The sequence below is a fragment of the Dendrobates tinctorius genome, unplaced genomic scaffold (assembly GCF_039654945.1).
Source record: "Dendrobates tinctorius isolate UK_male_01 unplaced genomic scaffold, ASM3965494v1 ptg000295l, whole genome shotgun sequence".
Lineage (NCBI taxonomy): Eukaryota > Metazoa > Chordata > Amphibia > Anura > Dendrobatidae > Dendrobates > Dendrobates tinctorius.
Window position 1 is genome coordinate 404,654 of NW_027361962.1, and position 19,978 is coordinate 424,631.

Below are 19,978 nucleotides of genomic sequence, written 5' to 3' on the forward strand. Positions count from 1 at the left end.
CTTTTTTCTGTTTTTCTTTTTATACCTCGAGGAAATCTGGATGAGATTTCCCAATACGGCCTTGTGGACATTCCATAGTGTAAAAATATCAATTTCCTCTGATTGGCTTTCAATGAAGAAGTTGACAATATAATTTTCAATCTCTTGTCTAAACTCAGGTATTATAAAAATTGATGGGATGTTTTTTCAAGTAATGGGTATTCTCTGGGGATGGGCCAAGTGTGAATTGTGCTAAGACCGGGGAATGATCAGATAATGACTTGTTCAAGATTTTAATACTTGAAACTTAGTTAATGTAAAAATATTTGTAAGAATCAGATCAATTCGTGATGTTATATAGACATCCAAATAGTGGGTGTATTCCCTTGAAGACGCATTAAGGCAGCGAAATGTCATAGCATTCATTTTGAATAAGCCAATTTTTTAGTACTAGGGCCTTGAACCTGACTGTTGAGGTAGAATACAAGCTGCCATCGGGTATTATGTTAAAGTCTCCAACCAGTACAAGGTCCCCAGACTTCATTTTGTTAATTTTCTTTTGGAGTTTAAGAAAGAAATTTGTCTTTTATTGGGAACATAGGTGTTCACTACCATGCAGAGCCTATTATTGAGGAGACAAACAAGGATGTGATATCTCCCCAAGGAATCAGTAACCTCATAGAGCAATTTGAAAGGAACATCTCCACTTACCAAAGTAATGATTCCAGCTTTCTTAGGACCTAAGGATTTGAATTGATGAGGGTATTTTTTATGCTGGAAATATGATTGGTGGTCAACCGCCATCTTAACCTCCTGTAATCAAACAATATCAGAGTGAATGTGATTGATCTCCTTCCATATTGCAAATGTCTTATGGGGGCTATTGAGACCCCTGACATTGTAAGATAAAATCTGCATAACACTCCTGAAAAGGAAACAGCAGGTTAACAACTAAACACAAAACAAAACAGGAAACAGATAGGCAAACTTGCCTAAAAAGTCAGATCTAAGAGAAAAAAAGAGAGCTATCCTAAAAAAAAAAAAAAAAAAAAAAGGTAGCAAGCGTTCTCCTGGCGGCCTTCAATACGGCTGAAGTCTCACCTTAATTTGGGGGAAAAATTAGAAATTTGTGGCCGAGATCCTGGAAGGACATCATGTGTTTAGAGGTATATTGTACCAACTAAAAAAGCATATAGGACAAAAGATAGTTATTAAAGAACAGACATCTCAATTTCTAATTTTTATCCCTGAAAGCTAGTTCCTCCTGGAGAAATGCCAGGAACCGCTGACCCTCCTGAGGGGTGTTGATAATGTGATTTTTATCGTGATACCAAATAATCAGTTTAGTGGAAAAGCCCCACCTGTAGGGGACTTTGAGTTTCCTGAGTTTTGTGGTAGTATCTTTAAAAGACCTGTGAGCGTCCATCATGGTTTTAGAAAAGTTGGAGAAAACCTTTATATTTTCATGAGGGTCTGGAAAGGAACCCCTGTCTCTAATAGCCCTCAATATTTTCTTCTTGGTGCCGAAAAAATGGACTCTGAAAATGGTGTCCCTAGGCCTGTCTTGAGAAATCCCCCATGGGCGAGGGAGACGGTGGATAGGGTCAATATTTAACTCAAGGTCTGTTAAGTTGGGGCCGCATTTCATGAATAGGTGTTTTGTGTACCCTGAAAGACTATCTGGTGAAATGGATTCCGGAATACCCCTTAACTTCAAATTATTTCATCTATTTCAATCCTCGAGATCGGTTTATTTTTAAGAAATAAGACCTCTTCCTGAAGCACCGAATTCTGTTTGGGGAGGAATCTAGTGTCCTCCTCTACTGTAGTCAATCTTTTGTCATGTTTTTCAAGTTTTTGGTTAAAACTGATACATGTGTCCTGAAGGGTCCTGGTTTGTGTATCGAACCCTATTTTCATAGCGTCACTAAAGGATTTGAAAACCCCTACTAGAAAATCTTCTGTAACTTGTTTACAAGAACCAAGATATTGGTCCAAATAAAGTGAAGGGGTGCCACTGCCATTATTGTTGTCACAGTGTCGCGTGTTCTTTTAACCCTCTGTCTCTTCAGTCTATTGTTAGGGTAATAATCATCCAAGAAACTTTCAGATTCCGCAGCACAAGAATGGGGTGTGCTCTCTTGGTCATCATGAACTTTTCGTTTAACCAAAATAGTGGTGTCCATCCCCTCTAAAGGAGAATTAATCAGGTCTGGAGGGCTGGCTGCCCCTTTAAAGTTACCTTTAGAGGAGGGCATATTAGTTTGAGATTTTGACACTGAACTTTTTAAACCAGAGCCATTACCCCCCTTAGTAAATTTACTATAGGTTGGGATCTGCAATTGTTTTTGAAAGGAAAACCTCGACTCATCTCCCTTCAATGGGGATCTCGACTTGCCCGGGGTTAACAGGCTAGGAAAGTCTTCATATGACTTTGAGATTGCCCCATGTGTGACATAGAATTTTTTTGAGCCTTAGTTTTGTTTCTCAGTGTTGCAGCATACATTTTGTTCAAGTGCCCCTACGGCAGGGTTTATACAAGAATTAAATGAAGTACTAGAGTTCAATTTTTAGGAATAAACTCAATGAGATGTGGAGTAGGTATTACTAGATTTCAGACAGAAATATACGAGAATAATATAAGGTATGTACGAGTCTTCAAAAAAAAAGTATTGAATTGACAAAACGAGATATTAAAGGCTAATAATAGACTCTTAGAATATCCCCCACAAGAATATTGTAGCAAGATAGCATTACAAAATAAGACAAATATACATGTAGCTTAAATGACTGTAAAGTCCAACAAGTCAGATCCTGTAATTTTATAGGAACTGCTACAAGGTTAGGGAGAAAGAAGCTGGTGAATGTCCCTTTAAAAGCCAGATGTTGCACCGACAAGGTATCCTCAGGAAGTTATTCCTGCATAGAAAGGACTGTGTAAGGGAACCTAACTAAGCTATGCGCAGGGTCCTCTGTGACTTAGTAACAAAGCCTGTTCATTTTCCAGGTGATACAAGCACACCACTGGTACAATCTGCAATAAAGAGGTCCAACCCGGTGTAGTATATAATAGGATTCAACAGGGTGCTCTCAAAAGGTAGAGAGGAGTAGCAGTAATGCACCAGGAGCTGTAGCCACTTCAGCGCAGGACCCGTACTGCTTGTCCTCGTATCGCTGCAGGGACTATTTTCACATGCTGCAGATGTAGATCTAATTGGCGCGTCACCTGAACACCGGTCTAAGGCGCTGAAAATCGGGTGCTTCGGTTTAGCGGGTAGCCAGGGGTGCCCCGAGGTCAGGAGAGTCGGTCTTGTTGGTCTCCACAGGGAGAGGAACGTGCACACCGTTTAAAAATTGTAGCCTGAGGGAACGCACTAATGGTGAGCGGTATTACTCCACCACTCAGCACCGCTCCTTCGCGCTGCAGGTCCTTCTGCTGGGGTCAAAAGGCAGGACCGTTGGTGTGTCTCCGATTAGGGGATAGGTAGTCCTCCCGCAATGTGAACCGCTGCACTAAAGTTATTCCCACTGCAGTATAACCTTATGCAGCTGTCGGGACTATTTTCACACGCCGCGGATGAAGATCTGGCCAATGTGCTGCCTGGATGCAGACTCCAGAGGACCAGGAACCGGGTGTGCCCCGGAATGGGTGGCAATGGGTACCTTAAGATTTTAAGAAGCCAGTCCCAGTGGTCTTCTCTGAGGGGAGCCCGCGCTTGTCTTTAGATCCTCTCTTCAAAGGAGCTCACGGTGGAGAGCGGTATCACTCTGCCCCTCAGCCCCGCTCTGTCACTCTGCAGGCCCGCTGGGATTGAAAGTCCAGAACATGGTTGTGCTTCTTTTTAAACAATAAAAACGGGTACCTCAGAACAGGGGATGATGAATCTAGTTATTTTCTTGTCAGATAATCACTGCACGTAAACTTTTCTCCTCAGGAAAGGCCATGGCACATAGTGGTATCCTTCCGCCACTTCCCCACTGCTCTCACCGTTGGCTCCTGGAAAATTGAAACTTCACTTTTCCTTGGACAAAGGAGCTTGATAGTAGAATCAAAGTGGTCCAGGGTGGTCAGGGATCAATGAATAAAATACTTTGAGTGGACATCCAGTCGCTTTATGGGTCGCTTTTAAGATATCAGACCAGGAGCTCTGGACTCCTGCTGCCTACATAGCCAGGGTCCTAGGCCACGCCCTCTTTTGCATATATTTTAATATCTAGATTTATCAAAGAAATTGGAAGATAACTACTACATGTAGAGGGATCTTTACCTGGTTTGGGGAGTACAGCAATATGAGCGGTCAATGACTGAGAAGGAAAAGAACCTCCCGATGAAATAAAGTTGCACATATTTAAAAATATTGGACTTTGTAAAGTTGAAAATTGTTTGTAAAATCCCGCGGAATACCCATCTGGTCCTGGGCTCTTTTCCTTTTTCATTTCATTAATAGTCTCAGAGACTTCCTCCAATGAAAAGTCCATTTCCAACTCCGACAACTTGTCCTCTGATATTGTAGGTAGTAATGTGCTACATAAGAGAAAGGGGAGGGAACAAATCCAAAAATACAACTATGGGTCAGAATAGAATTGCTTTATTGAATAGCGAGGCAAGGTACAAAAACAACATGCTATAAGGCCATAAAAACATTAACAGCCAATAGGGACACAGAGGCCCACGTTGCCACCACTGCACTTACATGTACTCATAATTACAAAACAGTAATATATGCTATATAATACAGAAAAAGAAGCCTAGTAACAAATATCACTTAGTGTACTGCCCATAGTGGGTAGCCAGGCTGCAAGTTAGTGAATCCAGGCAGAAATCAAAGGTACATATACACATATGTGCACAATATATATTATTACCTGGACTCAGTGGCAGATGGTGAGCAGAGAATCCCTGGGTCCACCCCAACGCGCGTTTCGGAACACCGTTGTCAGGGGGCACAATAGAAAAGCTGTTTAAATAGCGGGCATAAACCGGAAGTGGTGTTGGCGGTTCAACCGGAAATGAAGAGGGGTTGCCATGGAGATGCGCACGCTGATTGCGTGCATCAATAAAAGCAGCAGAAGCGGCAGTGTACAACGTTGCCTGAGTAACACCAAGACAAATCCAGGCATGGTACGGAGGTGTTAAGATATCAGACCGGGAGCTCTGGACTCCTGCTGCCTACATAGCCAGGGTCCTAGGGCACGCCCTTTTTTGCATATATTTTAATATCTAGATTTATCAAAGAAATTGGACGATAACTGCTACATGTAGAGGGATCTTTACCTGGTTTGGGGAGTACAGCAATATGAGCGGCCAATGACTGAGAAGGAAAAGAACCTCCCGATGAACTAAAGTTGCACATATTTAAAAATATTGGACTTTGTAAAGTTGAAAATTGTTTGTAAAATCTCGCAGAATACCCATCTGGTCCTGGGCTCTTCTCCTTTTTCATTTCATTAATAGTCTCAGAGACTTCCTCCAATGAAAAGTCCATTTCCAACTCCGACAACTTGTCCTCTGATATTGTAGGTAGTTTGGTCTGTTGCAAGTATGATTTTATTTTATTGCGGGGCCACTGAATAGTCATATCCTTGTGATGACCACCTATATTATACAATTCTTTGTAATAGTCCCCAAAGCAGGAGAGAATGTCTCTCCTGCTGTGAACCTTCTTCCCTTCCTTGTTTTTAATATATGGAATGTTAGTATAAGGTGTGCACGGGTTAATAGATTTTGCCAATAATCTCCCGCTTTTATTCCCAAATTGGTAAAAGCAATTCCTGACACGTTCTTTAAAGTATCTTGACTTCTGATCTATTAAAGCTAACAACTTTTGTTTCAGTCTAGATAGGTGAGCAAAAGTATTGGTGTCTAGGTCACGTTTGTGCTGCTTTTCTAGTTTTTGGATTTGAAAATTCAACTATCTCTGCCGCTCTAGCTTTTTTAAGGCGCACCTCATGAGAAATGAGTACACTTCTCAAGACGCTCTTCAAAGTTTCCCATTTGATAGAAGAGGACGTGGGATCCGCCTCATGATCTCCTTATAATTATTGTTTGCTCTCATTCAGACTTGCAGATGGGGTCCTGCAATTGATTCTCATTTAGGCACCAGGAGAAGCATGATACCTCTGAATTATTTAGTACGATTGAAAAGTACAGTATATAGGAGCACGGTCTGACCATAATATTGACCCCACGTCCGCCTTCACTGGCCAATCTAATAGACTATTTGATATGAAGAAATAGTCAATTCTGCTATAGATATTATGAATATGTGAAAAAAAACTAAAATCTTTGGAATCAGGAAGGAGGACCCTTCAGACATCCACCAGCTTCAGGCTAAATATCTGTTTTCTTATGTGTTTAATGGAAGCTGGTGGGTAAGAGGACTTACCGGAAGAGACATCTACTGTTAGATTCAAGGGCATGTTGAAGTCTCCCCCGAGGATCACAGGAGAGGAGCCAGGAAACTCACCAAGATGTCTCCTACATTCTGCACCAAATTTCTGCTGTCCTTGGTCAGGAAAGTAAACTGTCACACTTACCGTGACAGCAGTCAGGAGTGGTGTGCCTGTCAGGTGGCAGTGATCTCTGTTCAGATAGATAGGGCACTGGAGGCGCGGTAGTCAGAAGCCGGGCAGGAGCACAGCGTCAGGTGAGAAATCCTGCTACAGAACCTGCAGGAGGGGTGGAGCGGCAGAGAAGCGCTCAGTGCCCGCAGGACCTTCCTACCATGTGACCGCACGTCAGGAGAGTGGGCGGAGCTCACCTCCGAGATGCAGCAGCGCTGGTCAGAGGAATCAGCGCTATACAGAGATTAATCTCTAACAGTAATCAGACGAGCCAAGGGGTCATGCACGGGTCAGGCAACGCAGTACAGGAGTGAGAATCAGAGAATAGTCAGGAGAAGCAGAGGGTCAGCACACGAGATAGCAGCAGAGGTACCAGAGGAACAAACGTAGAGAGGTCAAGACAAAGCCAGGGGGTCATACACGGGTCGAGCACGCAGGAACAAAGTCAGAATCCAAGAGACGTAAACCGAGTCCAAAAACAGGTCGTACACCAGGCAAACGTACGGGAACAGGCGAAAGGCATAAACGGAGCAGGGTCGGGCTCACTCACACTAGGAGTATAAACGACAGGGGAGGGAGCTCACCTGAGGCTATAAAAACCCTCCCCGGAACCAAAGAGAGGCTCTCTCCCTTAACTCCTAACCCGCCTGCCCAGCATTCTGAACCATGACATAAACATTAGCTATTACAAATCTGTCGGATGCCCATGAGATTAACTAAAAGATAAATCTGCCCTCTGTATCAATTATTGAGTCTAATAGCTCAGGCATAAAAGATTTGTGAAAAGCTATCGAGACTAGTGTTGAGCTTTCCGATACCGCAAGTATCGGGTATCGGCCGGTATTAGCTGTATCGGAATTCCGATACTGACTTCCGATACTTTTTTCATATCGGATACCGGAATCGGAAGTTCCCATAATGCTATCAGCCCGCTGGCTTTGATTCAGCCAATGGTAATCCTCAGAAGTGTGGGCAAATCCTGTTAGGCTTGTAGGCATGTTAACTATTGGCATGGCTGTGATTGGCTGCTGAAATGATATCATGATGCACTATAAAAGCCACCACGCCGCCATTTCTGGTCACTCTGCTGTGAATTCAGTTAGGGACAGGCTGCTGTTGAAGACTGTGAGGGACAGTTAGAAATAGCGATCATAGAAAACATATTGTGCTTTACCCAGGCTACATAAACCACCACTGTAGCTTTCTTAGCCCTAGCAGCAGTGTTCACAGCTGTCTGCAAGGGCTGTGTGAGTGCAGCTCACGCTGTGGAGTGGGTCCTTCAGCCACGTTTGGTTGTGGGACGCCCAGCGTGCCTCACTGCTGCCTCATACATAATTTTTTTTTTGAGCTGCTTATTTTTAAAAAATTCTATCTAGTGTGCTTCCATCCGTATCCACATACGTTGGTTGCAAACACTAGTAGTAGACAGCGGAGCCTTTCTGCAGCCTTTCAGTGCTAGTGCCCACTTAGCTGCACTGTTCTAGGCTGTCAGAGAGGTCTCTGACTGTGAGTGCAGCTCACGCTGAGTATTGTGTCCTACAGCTACGTCTGGTTGTAGGCCGCTCAACGTGCGTTACTGCCTCACACATATTTTGATTTAATTGCAGCTCATTTTTTCTCCTATTAGTGTGCTTCCATCCGTATCCATATACGGTGGTTGCAAACACTGTAGGAGTAGACAGCGGAGCCTTTCTGCAGCCTGTCAGTGCTAGTGCCCACTTAGCTGCACTGTTCACGGCTGTCTGAGAGGTCTCTGTGTGTGAGTGCAGCTCACGCTGAGTAGTGTGTCCTACAGCTACGTCTGGTTGTAGGACGCTCAGCGTGCGTTACTGCTCACACGTAATTTGCTGTAATTGCAGCTTATTTTTTCTTCTCCTATTAGTGTGCATCCATCCATATCCATCAAAGTTGGTTGGTTGCAAACACTATATAGGAGTAGATACAGGAGCCTTTTTTCTGGCTTGTGCCCTTCAGCTGCAGCCAGATTAGTATTACAATTTTTTTGGAGCCTCATCTTTTGCATTGTAGGTAACCTGCCTGCATTGTAATAGCTCCAGAAAGTTGGTGATACTCTGACTTTAAAATCTTTTGTCACATCCTTAAAGTTTTTTTTCCTAAACCCAAAAAAAAAAAAAAAAAGTTCACCAAACACTACATTTGAAAGTTGTGTAGGCCACATTAGCTCCCATTAAAGTGTAGTCGACACACACACATCATAAAATTAGCGTTTCTTATACCTGTAACCAGCTGTTCAGGAATAAGCACACTAAGGCCCCCCTTTGTACTTTTCTGCCTATCTTTCTCAGTCTAGCAAGATGAAAAAGGCAGGGAGTAAGGCACATGGCCGTGGGCGTGGAGTTTCAGCAGGGAGAGGACATGGGGATTCTTCTGGGAGAGGACGTGGGGATTCTGCTGAGAGAGGACGTGGGGATTCTGTGCCAGCTGTTGGCACCAGTGAGTCAGCAACTCCCAGTTTTTAACAGTCCTTTATGCGCAGCTTTGTAGGACCTCACCATACCCCACTGCTGCGGGAGGAACAAATTGAAGCCGTTGTCGGATGGATGGCAGCTAACGCATCGACTTCAATTCCTTCCACATCCTCTCAGGGCCAGAGCACCGAAGAGCAACCATCTGTCTCTTCACCACCCGCCAAACTGCCCAGGCAGTCAGAGAGCCATGGACAGGAGCCATCACAGTCTCTACTTCTGTTCTCGGAATCTGTTGGTTTGGAAAGAGGGGGCCAGCCAAGCAGCATTCCAGAATGTGAAGAAGAGGGAGTATGCAGTGATGCACAACTTCTTTGTGCCTCTGAATCTGAAGAGGCGGGTGGGCCAGTGCCTCTGGTCAGCACACCTCAGTACGCATCAGATGATGACGAGACTCAGTTACCATTTTCTGGTGCGTACGGTGCTGGCGAGACAACCCTGGAGAAGCAGGTGTTTGAAGAGGGGAGTGTAGATGATGAGGTCCTTGACCCACCATGGCGTGAGGAACAGGGAGGTGGTGGGAGCAGCTCTGAGGAAGAGATTCCCTGAACGGCCAAAACCGGAGGGGGAAGACTTGGTTGCCTGTAGCCTCCACTTCGGCACCCGTTAGGAGCATTCCTCTTTCAAAAGGCAAAACTGGCGCTCCCAAGACTTGCAGTGCGTGGTCCTTTTTTGACAACAGTTGCAGATGACATTTGCTTTGTCAAATGCAAGCTGTGTCATCAGAGAGTCAAAAGAGGGAAAAATGTCAGCAACCTCAATACCACAAATATGTGGAAACATGTGCGGACCAAGCACGAGCTGGAATTACACAGACACACCGAAGACGTAGGCCAACGTACAGCACCACCTACCACCTCTTCAGCTCGTGTTGGGGCCTCTTCCTCCAGCTCACACACAGCTGGTTCGGCTTCCTCACAGGATCGCCAAGGAAGAACCTCTGGCACTGTTGTCCAGAGACCCTGTGGCATTCCACCCACAACACCACGTTCAAAGTCATCATCACACTCCCAGGCCACTCGGCAGCCATCGGTAGCACAGGCATGGGAGAAAAGGCAGCCATACTCGGCACACCATCCCCGAGCACTGGCTCTGAATGCTGGCATTGCCAAACTAATGGCACTTGAAATGCTCTCATTCAGGCTGGTGGAGACTGACACCTTCCGGGACTTCATGGCATTGGCAGTCCCGCAATACACCGTTCCCAGACGCTTCTATTTCAGCAGACGAGCAGTCCCTGCCCTGCATAAACATGTGGAGGCAAACATCAAGCATGCGCTACTAAACGCCGTCAGTAGCAAGGTTCATCTGACCATTGATGCGTGGACCAGTAACCATGGACAGGGACGAGTGCAGATGATGCACTAGTCAGCATGACTGTCCCCCTTATCTGCATGCTTCAAAAAACACTGCAAGCACTAAGGGATGAGGTTTTGGAAGAGGTGGAGGATGAGGAGTCCCAAATGCCATCTGCTTCTGGACAGTCTGCGCTACGTGGTTCCTCACAAAGGCATAGGCAGGGGACACTTTGTGAGGAGGATGAGGAGGAGTCGCTGGAGGAAGACATCTCGCCACAGGAGGGAGGTACACAAAGCTCTTGTCAGTATGTACAGCGAGGGTGGGGTGATGCCGAGCAGGCAGAGATCACGCCTCAAGCAGGGGACAGCGGTTCTTTGGCAGTTGGGAGTCTGCAGCACATGGTTGACTTCATGCTGCAGTGCCTGAGAAACGACCGCCGCATTGCCCACATTCTCTACACGGCTGATTATTGGGTGTACACCCTCCTAGATCCTCGCTATCGGGACAACTTGCAAACCCTCATACCAACGTTGAACTGGGAGCGGAAAATGCGGGAGTACCAAGAAACACTGGTGCAGTCTATCATGTTTTCCATTCCACCCGACAGCAGTGGTGCTATTGCTTTACAAAGTACCTCTGTGCGTCGAGCCAGTGGAGGAAACTCGGCACAAAGAGGGAGCAGAGGCAACGCCTCAGCACAAAGCAAGACCACTATGGCCAAAATGTGCAAAGTTTTGTGTCCGCCACAATTGTCTACACCATCACTGACGGCTCCAGTCAGCAGGAGGCAACGTTTCCGTCAGATGGTGACAGACTACATGTCTTGCCCTGTGAGTGTACTCCCAGATGGCTCTTCCCCCTTTAAATTTTGGGTCTCAAAGCTGGATACATGGCCAGAGCTTAGCCAATATGCATTGGAGGTGCTGGCTTGCCCTGCTGCCAGTGTGTTATCGGAACGCGTCTTTAGTGCCACAGGTGGTGTACTAACAGACCATCGCACGCGACTTTCTTCCGATAACGTTGACCGGCTTACTTTTCTGAAAATGAACAAGGCCTGGATCTCCCCCGAATTTGCCAGTCCTCTTCCCGACTAAATAATAGGTTGGCAATTGTATCCAGGTCTCCTGTTGTGTTCATATTTCTACCACCTGAACTATAATCCCTGGGCTTCAACACAGCCAGTTGTCGCTCAGATGTGTCGTCTGCACAGAGAAAAACACTAGCTCCTTTGTTAGTGGGGTTCAGTAACGCCAGCTGCTCCCCTGCTGTGTGGACGGCAAAGTCTCATGCTCCATCCACATTCAAACTACAACTGATTTTTAACCCTGCTCCACTTAGGCCTCTGGCTCCACTGTGTCTAGTATTTCCCCTGGCCTCCAACCCCGCCAGTGACAGCTCTTAAGTGGCGTCTGCACAATCCACACTTGTTCCAGTGTTACTTAGCCTCAGTCACGTCAGTTGATCCGCTGATGTGGGTCCGGCAAGGTCTCCTGCTCTGTCCTCATTCACACTACTAGTAATGGGAATGTGGACAGAGCCGGAGACCTTGCCAGACACACATCAGGGGATCAACTGACGTGACTGAGGCCAAGTTACACTTGAAGAAGTGTGGATTGTGCAGACGCCACTTAAGAACTGTAACTGGCGGGGTTGGATGCAAGGGGAAATACTAGACACAGTTGAGACGGAGGCCTTAGTGTGGCACGGTTACAATCATTAGTAGTCTACCACCTCTCTAAAACGTGCAGCAAGTTTGTCTCAGCATGCTCCATGCCTCATCCTGGGCTCCAACAACGCCAGTTGGTGTTCAGAAGTGCCGTCTTCCCAGAGAAACACACACTTGCTCCTGTGTTAGTGGGGATCAGTAATGCCAGCTGTTCCCCTGCTGTGTAGACAGCAAAGTGTCCTGCTGCCTCCACCTGCCCACACCATCAGGCCTCAGCCTGCTCCATGCCTCATCCTGGGCTCCAACAACGCCAGTTGGTGTTCAGAAGTGCCGTCTTCCCAGAGAAACACACACTTGCTCCTGTGTTGGTGGGGATCAGTAATGCCAGCTGTTCCCCTGCTGTGTAGACGGCAAAGTGTCCTGCTGCCTCCACCTGCCCACACCATCAAGCCTCAGCCTGCTCCATGCCTCATCCTGGGCTCCAACAACGCCAGTTGGTGTTCAGAAGTGCCGTCTTCCCAGAGAAACACACACTTGCTCCTGTGTTAGTGGGGATCAGTAATGCCAGCTGTTCCCCTGCTGTGTAGACGGCAAAGTGTCCTGCTGCCTCCACCTGCCCACACCATCAGGCCTCACCCTGCTCCAAGCCTTATCCTGGGCTCCAACGCCAGTTGGTGTTCAGAAGTGCCGTCTTCCCAGAGAAACACACACTTGCTCCTGTGTTAGTGGGGATCAGTAATGCCAGCTGTTCCCCTGCTGTGTAGACGGCAAAGTGTCCTGCTGCCTCCACCTGCCCACACCATCAGGCCTCACCCTGCTCCATGCCTCATCCTGGGCTCCAACAACGCCAGTTGGTGTTCAGAAGTGTCGTCTTCACAGAGAAAAACACACTAGCTCCTGTGTCTGTGGGGTTCAGTAATGTCAGCTGTTCCCCTGCTGTGTAGACGGCAAAGTCTCCTGCTCCATCCACATGCAAACTATTACTGATTTGTAACTGTGCTCAACTTAGGCCTGTGGATCAACTGTCTGTAGTTTTTCCCCTGCCCTCCAACCCTGCCAGTTCATGCTCTGAAGTGGCATCTGCACAATCCACACTTGTTCCTGAGTTACTGTGGCTCAGTCTTGTCAGTTGATCCCCTGATGTGTGTCCGGCAAGGTCTCCTGCTCTGCCCACATTCACATTACTAGTAGTGTGACTGAGGACTGAGCAGGAGACCTTGTCAGACACACATCAGGGGATCAATTGACATGACTGAGCAACAGTTACACAGGAACAAGTGTGGATTGTGCAGACGCCACTTCAGAGCATGAACTGGTGGGGTTGGAGGGCAGGGGAAAAACTAGAGACAGTGGAGCCGCAGGCCATAGTGGAGCACCGTAACAATCTGTAGTACTCTACAACCTCTATAAAACCAGCTGCAAGTTTGCCTACGCTGCTGCATGCTTGATCCTGGGCTACAACAGAGCCAGTTGTAGCTTGGAAGTGCTGTCCGCACAGATAAAAACATTTGCTCCTGTGTTAGTGGGGTTCAGTAATGCCAGCTGTTCCCCTGCTGTGTGGATGGCAAAGTCTCCTGCTGCCTCCCAAATCACACTCCAACGCATTTTTCTCCTCGCTCCAAGTAGGCCTCCGCCTGCTCGGAGCATTGATCCTGGGCTACAACAGAGCAAGTTGTAGCTTGGAAGTGCTGTCCGCACAGATAAAAACACTTGCTCCTGTGTTAGTGGGGTTCAGTAATGCCAGCTGTTCCCCGGCTGTGTGGATGGCAAAGTCTCCAGCTGCCTCCCAAATCACACTCCAACGCATTTTTCTTCTCGCTCCAAGTAGGCCTCCGCCTGCTCGGAGCATTGATCCTGGGCTACAACAGAGCCACTTGTAGCTTGGAAGTGCTGTCCGCACAGATAAAAACACTTGCTCCTGTTAGTGGGGTTCAGTAATGCCAGCTGTTCCCCGGCTGTGTGGATGGCAAAGTCTCCAGCTGCCTCCCAAATCACACTCCAACGCATTTTTCTCCTCGCTCCAAGTAGGCCTCCGCCTGCTCGGAGCATTGATCCAGGGCTACAACAGAGCCAGTTGTAGCTTGAAAGTGCTGTCCGCACAGATAAAAACACTTGCTCCTGTGTAAGTGGGGTTCAGTAATGCCAGCTGTTCCCCTGCTGTGTGGATGGCAAAGTCTCCTGCTGCCTGCAAACTCACACTACTACTGATTTTCCACCATGCTCCACTTAGGCCTCTGCCTCTACTGTCTCTAGTATTTTCCCAGGCCTACAACCCTGCCAGTCGCTGCTCTGAAGTGGCGTGTGCACAATCCACACTTGTTCCTGTGTGACTGTGGCTCAGTCACGTCAGTTGATCCACTGATTTGTGTCCGGCAATGTCTGCCGCTCTGTCCCCATTCCCATTACTAGTAGTGGGAATGTGGACAGAGCAGGAGACCTTGCCGGACACACATCAGTGGATCAACTGACGTGACAGAGCCACAGTCACACAGGAACAAGTGTGGATTGTGCACACGCCACTTCAGAGCAGCGACTGGCGGGGTTGGAGGCCAGGGGAAATACTAGAGACAGTGTAGAGCCAGAGGCCCAAGTGGAGCCCGGTTAAAATCAGTAGTTGTGTACAACCAATATAAAACTAGCTCCAAGTAGGCCTCAGCCTGCTGCATGATTGACCCCTGGGCTCCAACATCGCCAGTTGCAACTCAGAAGTGTCTTTGGCACGGGTACTCCGTCCTGCCCTGCTTGGTTCCAGCACCGTCAGCTGGTTCCCGCCAGAGCCTTTGGCCTAGGTGCCTCCTTGTCGGTATCCGAGTTCCAGCACCGTCAGCTGGTCCTTGGTAGTGCTTGTTATCACAGGTACCTCCTGCTTAGTAGCAGTGTTCCAGCACCGTCAGCTGGTCCACGGTTGTGCCATTGGCTCTCGTTCCTTCTGCTGCCCCTCCGGGTTCCAGCACCGTCAGCTGTTTCTCTGTAGTTCCATTGACTTTTGTAGCTTCTGCTAACCATCCGGGTGCCAGCACCGTCAGCTGGTTCTCGGCAGTGTCTTTGGCACGGGTACTCCCTCCTGCCCAGCCTGGTTCCAGCATGCCTGCTGTTTCCGGGTAGTGTCAACGTCACTTTGCCACAGACTCGTTGTCCGGTCATGCTGCGGTCGGGTTAGCCGAGTCTATGGTGCCTGCAGTTTCGGTGGTTCCTATGTGGGCTGCGGGTTCTGGTAATAAAGGCTGGTTCCGTAGTGCCAATAGGACAAGCACCCCCTGTAGGCCTGTGGGTTTCGGTAACTGCGGCCTGCTCGCGGACGCACAAGTTTGTATATTATGGGTACCTTGTGCTATCCATCCGGGTTTCAGCACCGTCAGCTGGTTCTCGGTAGTGCCTTTGGCCTAGGTGCCTCCATGTCGGTATCCGAGTTTCAGCAACGTCTGCTGGTTCTTGGTAGTTCTTTTTAGCACAGGTAACTCCTGCTTTGAAAACGTGTTCCAGCACCGTCAGCTGGTCCACGGTTGTGCCATTGGCTCTTGTTTCTTCAGCTGCCCATCCGGGTTCCAGCACCGTCAGCTGGTTCTCAGCAGTGTCTTTGGCACGGGTACTCCCTCCTGCCCAGCCTGGTTCCAGCACGCCTGCTGTTTCCGGGTAGTGTCAACGTCACTTTGCCACAGACTCGTTGTCCGGTCGTGCTGCGGTCGGGTTAGCCGAGTCTATGGTGCCTGCAGTTTCAGTGGTTCCTATGTGGGCTGCGGGTTCTGGTAATAAAGGCTGGTTACGTAGTGCCAATAGGACAAGCACCCCCTGTAGGACTGTGGGTTTCAGTAACTGCGGCCTGCTCGCGGATGCACAACTTTGTATATTATGGGTACCTTGTGCTACCCATCCGGGTTTCAGCACCGTCAGCTGGTTCTCGGCAGTGCCTTTGGCCTAGGTGCCTCCTTGTTGGTATCCGAGTTCCAGCAACGTCTGCTGGTCCTTGGTAGTGCTTTGGAGCACAGGTACCTCCTGCTTATTAACCATGTTCCAGCACCGTCAGCTGGTCCACGGTTGTGCCATTGGCTATTGTTCCTTCTGCTGCCCATACGGGTTCCAGCACCGTCAGCTGGTCCTCGCTAGTTCCATTGCCTCTTACAGCTTCTGCTAAGCATCTGGGTTCCAGCACCGTCAGTTGGTTCCCGCCAGAGCCTTTGGCCTAGGTGCCTCCTTGTCGGTATCCGAGTTCCAGCAACGTCTGCTGGTCCTTGGTAGTGCTTTGGAGCACAGGTACCTCCTGCTTAGTAACCGTGTTCCAGCACCGTCAGCTGGTCCACGTTTGTGCCATTGGCTATTGTTCATTCTGCTGCCCATACAGGTTCCAGCACCGTCAGCTGGTCCTCGCTGGTTCCATAGCCTCTTGCAGCTTCTGCTAACCATCTGGGTTCCAGCACCGTCAGCTGGTTCCCGCCAGAGCCTTTGGCCTAGGTGCCTCCTTGTCGGTATCCGAGTTCCAGCAACGTCTGCTGGTCCTTGGTAGTGCTTTGTAGCACAGGTACCTTAGTAACCATGTTCCATCACAGTCAGCTGGTCCACGTTTGTGCCATTGGCTGTTGTTCCTTCTGCTGCCCATACAGGTTCCAGCACCGTCAGCTGGTCCTTGCTAGTTCCATAGCCTCTTGCAGCTTCTGCTAACGATCTGGGTTCCAGCACCGTCAGCTGGTTCCCGCCAGAGTCTTTGACCTAGGTGCCTCCTTGTCGGTATCCGAGTTCCAGCAACGTCTGCTGGTCCTTGGTAGTGCTTCGGAGCACAGGTACCTCCTGTTTAGTAACCGTGTCCCAGCACCGTCAGCTGGTCCACAGTTGTGCCATTGGCTCTTGTTCATTCTGCTGCCACTCCGGGTTCCAGTACCGTCAGCTGGTTCTCAGCATTTCCTCAGCCTTCTTGTAACTACTGCTACTTTTCCAAGATCTAACTTGTGGAAATGGTTGTTTATTCTCACTATGGATCTCCATGACAATGACCCTGAAGACGACGACACTGAAGGCCACACAGAAGAATACTTAAAAGATGACCTGGAAGAAGATGACCAAGAGGACAAAGAACAGGAAGACAACCACCAAGATGCAGAACAACAAGAAACAGAAGACCAAGAAGCATAAAAAACAAAAGCAGAAGAACATTAAGCATAAGACTAAAAATCTGAGCAAATGATATCAAATTTTTAAGCAGAAGAAGACTAAGCAGTGTATGGGGGTGAGTCCGTTCCTCCTCGTGGTGCCCCTGGAAAAGGCCTGCTATTGCAGGCCAAACTGAACGCGGACAAATCCTGTTGTAAATCTTTTGTGACAGGCTGAACGGAAGGTGTTATCTTCAAAATTTTATAGATTACAACTACAGGAATGCCTGTCACAAATAAGAATATGATGAAGAAGAATAAGAAGAAGTAGAAGTAGTAGAAGTAGAAAAAGAAGAAGAAGTTGATGAAAAAGATACTGCTGCTGCTGCTGAAGATGATGAAGTAGAAAGTGTGGGAGAAGTAAAAAAGAAGGTGAAGAGCATGGAAGTAGTGAAACATACATATCTGACACAAAATTAAAGACTTTAACATAATCAATAACTTTGTAACTACGAACATCTTTAAAAAAAAACAAAAAACCTGCTATTCCATTTGATTGGTCTAAACCTCTATGGCTTTAATGTCTCCTACACCTCCCACAATACATTCTACATTATTCTTAGTTTTTCTTCATGTAGAATTAACCTACAGGGAAAGAAAGGGTTTTTTTTAATTCCGGTATTTCTGTTCCATTGACTTGAATGGGACTTCCGGGATCGGAATCGGCGATACCCGATATTTTTTTAGATCGGCCGATCCATTCCGATACGATATTTTTCAGTATCGGGTGGTATCGCTCAACACTAATCGAGACCCTTTTGACTTGGAATATGGATTTGGACCATGGAACCAATTAGGATAGTATTTTGAGGTACACTGAGGAATCGCTCCAGATTTAAAATGCTTCTCCTGCAGTAACAATACCGAGACTCGTTGTTTGTGATTAGGAAAAAAGTATCTGCCTTCTTTTTTCAGGAACATTTAAGACCTTTTGCATTAAAGGAACAAAATTTAATTCTATCCATGGTCCAGATATCTTCCAATGCCCATTACCACTACCCCTAATTGTCTGCCTGCAAGTGGAAACCGCGAGTTTAAGATATATTAGTGAGATATAAGATGGGAAGAGAAAAGTGGGGAAGGGGGAAAAGAGAAAAAGTAGCAAGAGAAAAGCATATGTAATTATGGTGGAGCAAATGCTCCCCATGCTGAATAACATTGGTGCTGACATTGGTAGACTACTACTTATTCACCATTCAAGGAGGAAGGAAGCCCAAACTAGGTGGAAGACCTGCCCCAAAATCCTCCATTCAAGTGTCAAATCTTTATGAACAGAATCATATACTCATCATCTCGAACTTAACACAATAATGTCAATTTTAGTGTGATAGAGAGAACACTATATATTTTCACAAAATAAGAATAGAAAAAATTCAGATCATCGCCCGGATACATGACCCTCCCACTCCCACCCCCCATAAATTCAACAGGGCTTGACAAGGTATATATGTGGCACCCTAGGAGTCCGTTTGGCACAGTGGCATTGCCTCCCTCACAGGAGGCAATGTCACGCCTGGAAGCAATGAGAGGTCCCCTGACCAGATAGCACCAGCATCGAACACTTGTTCTAACTCCAGATCAAAAGGGGAGGAACATAAGGGAGTGACAGTTGGTGGGAGGAGTTAGTGCTGAGGTAAGGAGATTGTTCTGGAAAGATTCAGTCAGTCAGAGGGGAGTGAGAGGGAATGAGGGCTGACAGAGTCTAATGAGGAAGGGAGAAATTTGGAGAATTTGGGGAGTGGAGCTGAGAGTAAGCTCATCCCAGAGCTGAGCGCTTGAAACTGGACGCCGGAGTCCTTGGCTGCCTGGGTATGAGAGCCTGACAGCTAAATCCGGAGGGCAGGGGACTGCAGGTCTCCTGGCCCCATAAAATACACCTGTAAAAAGGCTCAAGCTGCCTGCCATACAGGCAAGTGCTTAAAGAAAAGCAGGAATAGAGGACCAAGCACAGCTTTAGGCAGCAAGGACCTCAGAGGATAGCGCAGTAGCGAGGTCTCCATATCCATCTGGCTCAGTGGATCATGAACTGCTTCCAGGCTAACCGGATCTCCCTCACCATCTGTGATCCCGTGGTCTACACCCTGGACAATCAAGTAAAGGTTAAAGGAAATTGCAACCCTGCTGTGTCTTCAGCTTTATTACTGCTTCATCTACTCTGCATTACAACCGTCACCACTATTTCAAATAAAACATACAACTGCCCTGGGGCCTAGCTCTGCTGGTGGAAAGCTGTAACAACTCTGCTGCATCACCAACAGTCCCAGAGTTCTTTCAAGCAGCGTCAGCTAACCCCTTTATTGTCGAATACCACAGGTGGCGTCACAATTTAATCCCCCATAATAACTATTCCCTTCATCATTTAATTGCTCGCCAAGGGCCACGGACCGGGTCACCACTGCCGTGACATCCCTTGAACTAACAGAACCGGCCCGGTTCCGAGGCCCTGCGGGGTGCGACACATATAAAGGTAAATCCTGTTCAAATAACACGGAACATATATGCACTATATCAAAGGATTACTAACTAGCAAATAAACCATGACAAGAACATGTAAAAAGTCCTCTTGTCGAGTCATATGAGATTCCACTGCTATTTCGTTGTTTAGAGTGTTATACTGTAAGCCATAGTGGTGGAGCCTCTGGAAGCGAACAGTTGGAGGCCACTCTGGGAGATCAATTTTCGGGACCTCAAAGTTTCCCAAAAAATTAGCCAAGTCACCAATTCTCTGGAAAGTTGCTGACCTGCCTCCCTTTACCCCTTCCCGACCTATGACACAGCGTATGCATCATGAAAGTCGGTGCCAATCCGGCCTGTGACACATATGCTGTGTCATGGGGAGATCG

At 47.5% G+C, this 19,978-nt stretch overlaps 1 protein-coding gene across 6 annotated transcripts in view; it reads right to left on the reverse strand.

The window, feature by feature from the left end:
• The window catches only part of LOC141073035 (uncharacterized), a 208,916-nt gene that overhangs the window by 38,790 nt on the left and 150,148 nt on the right, over nt 1-19,978 (reverse strand). For 2 of the 6 annotated variants that reach the window (XM_073560339.1, XM_073560338.1), the window contains exon 2: nt 691-792. The exons of the other annotated variants lie outside the window; for them this stretch is intronic. The gene's annotated coding sequence lies outside the window, so the exon portion shown is untranslated. The remainder of the gene's footprint in view (nt 1-690; nt 793-19,978) is intronic. 6 annotated transcript variants of the gene reach the window in all.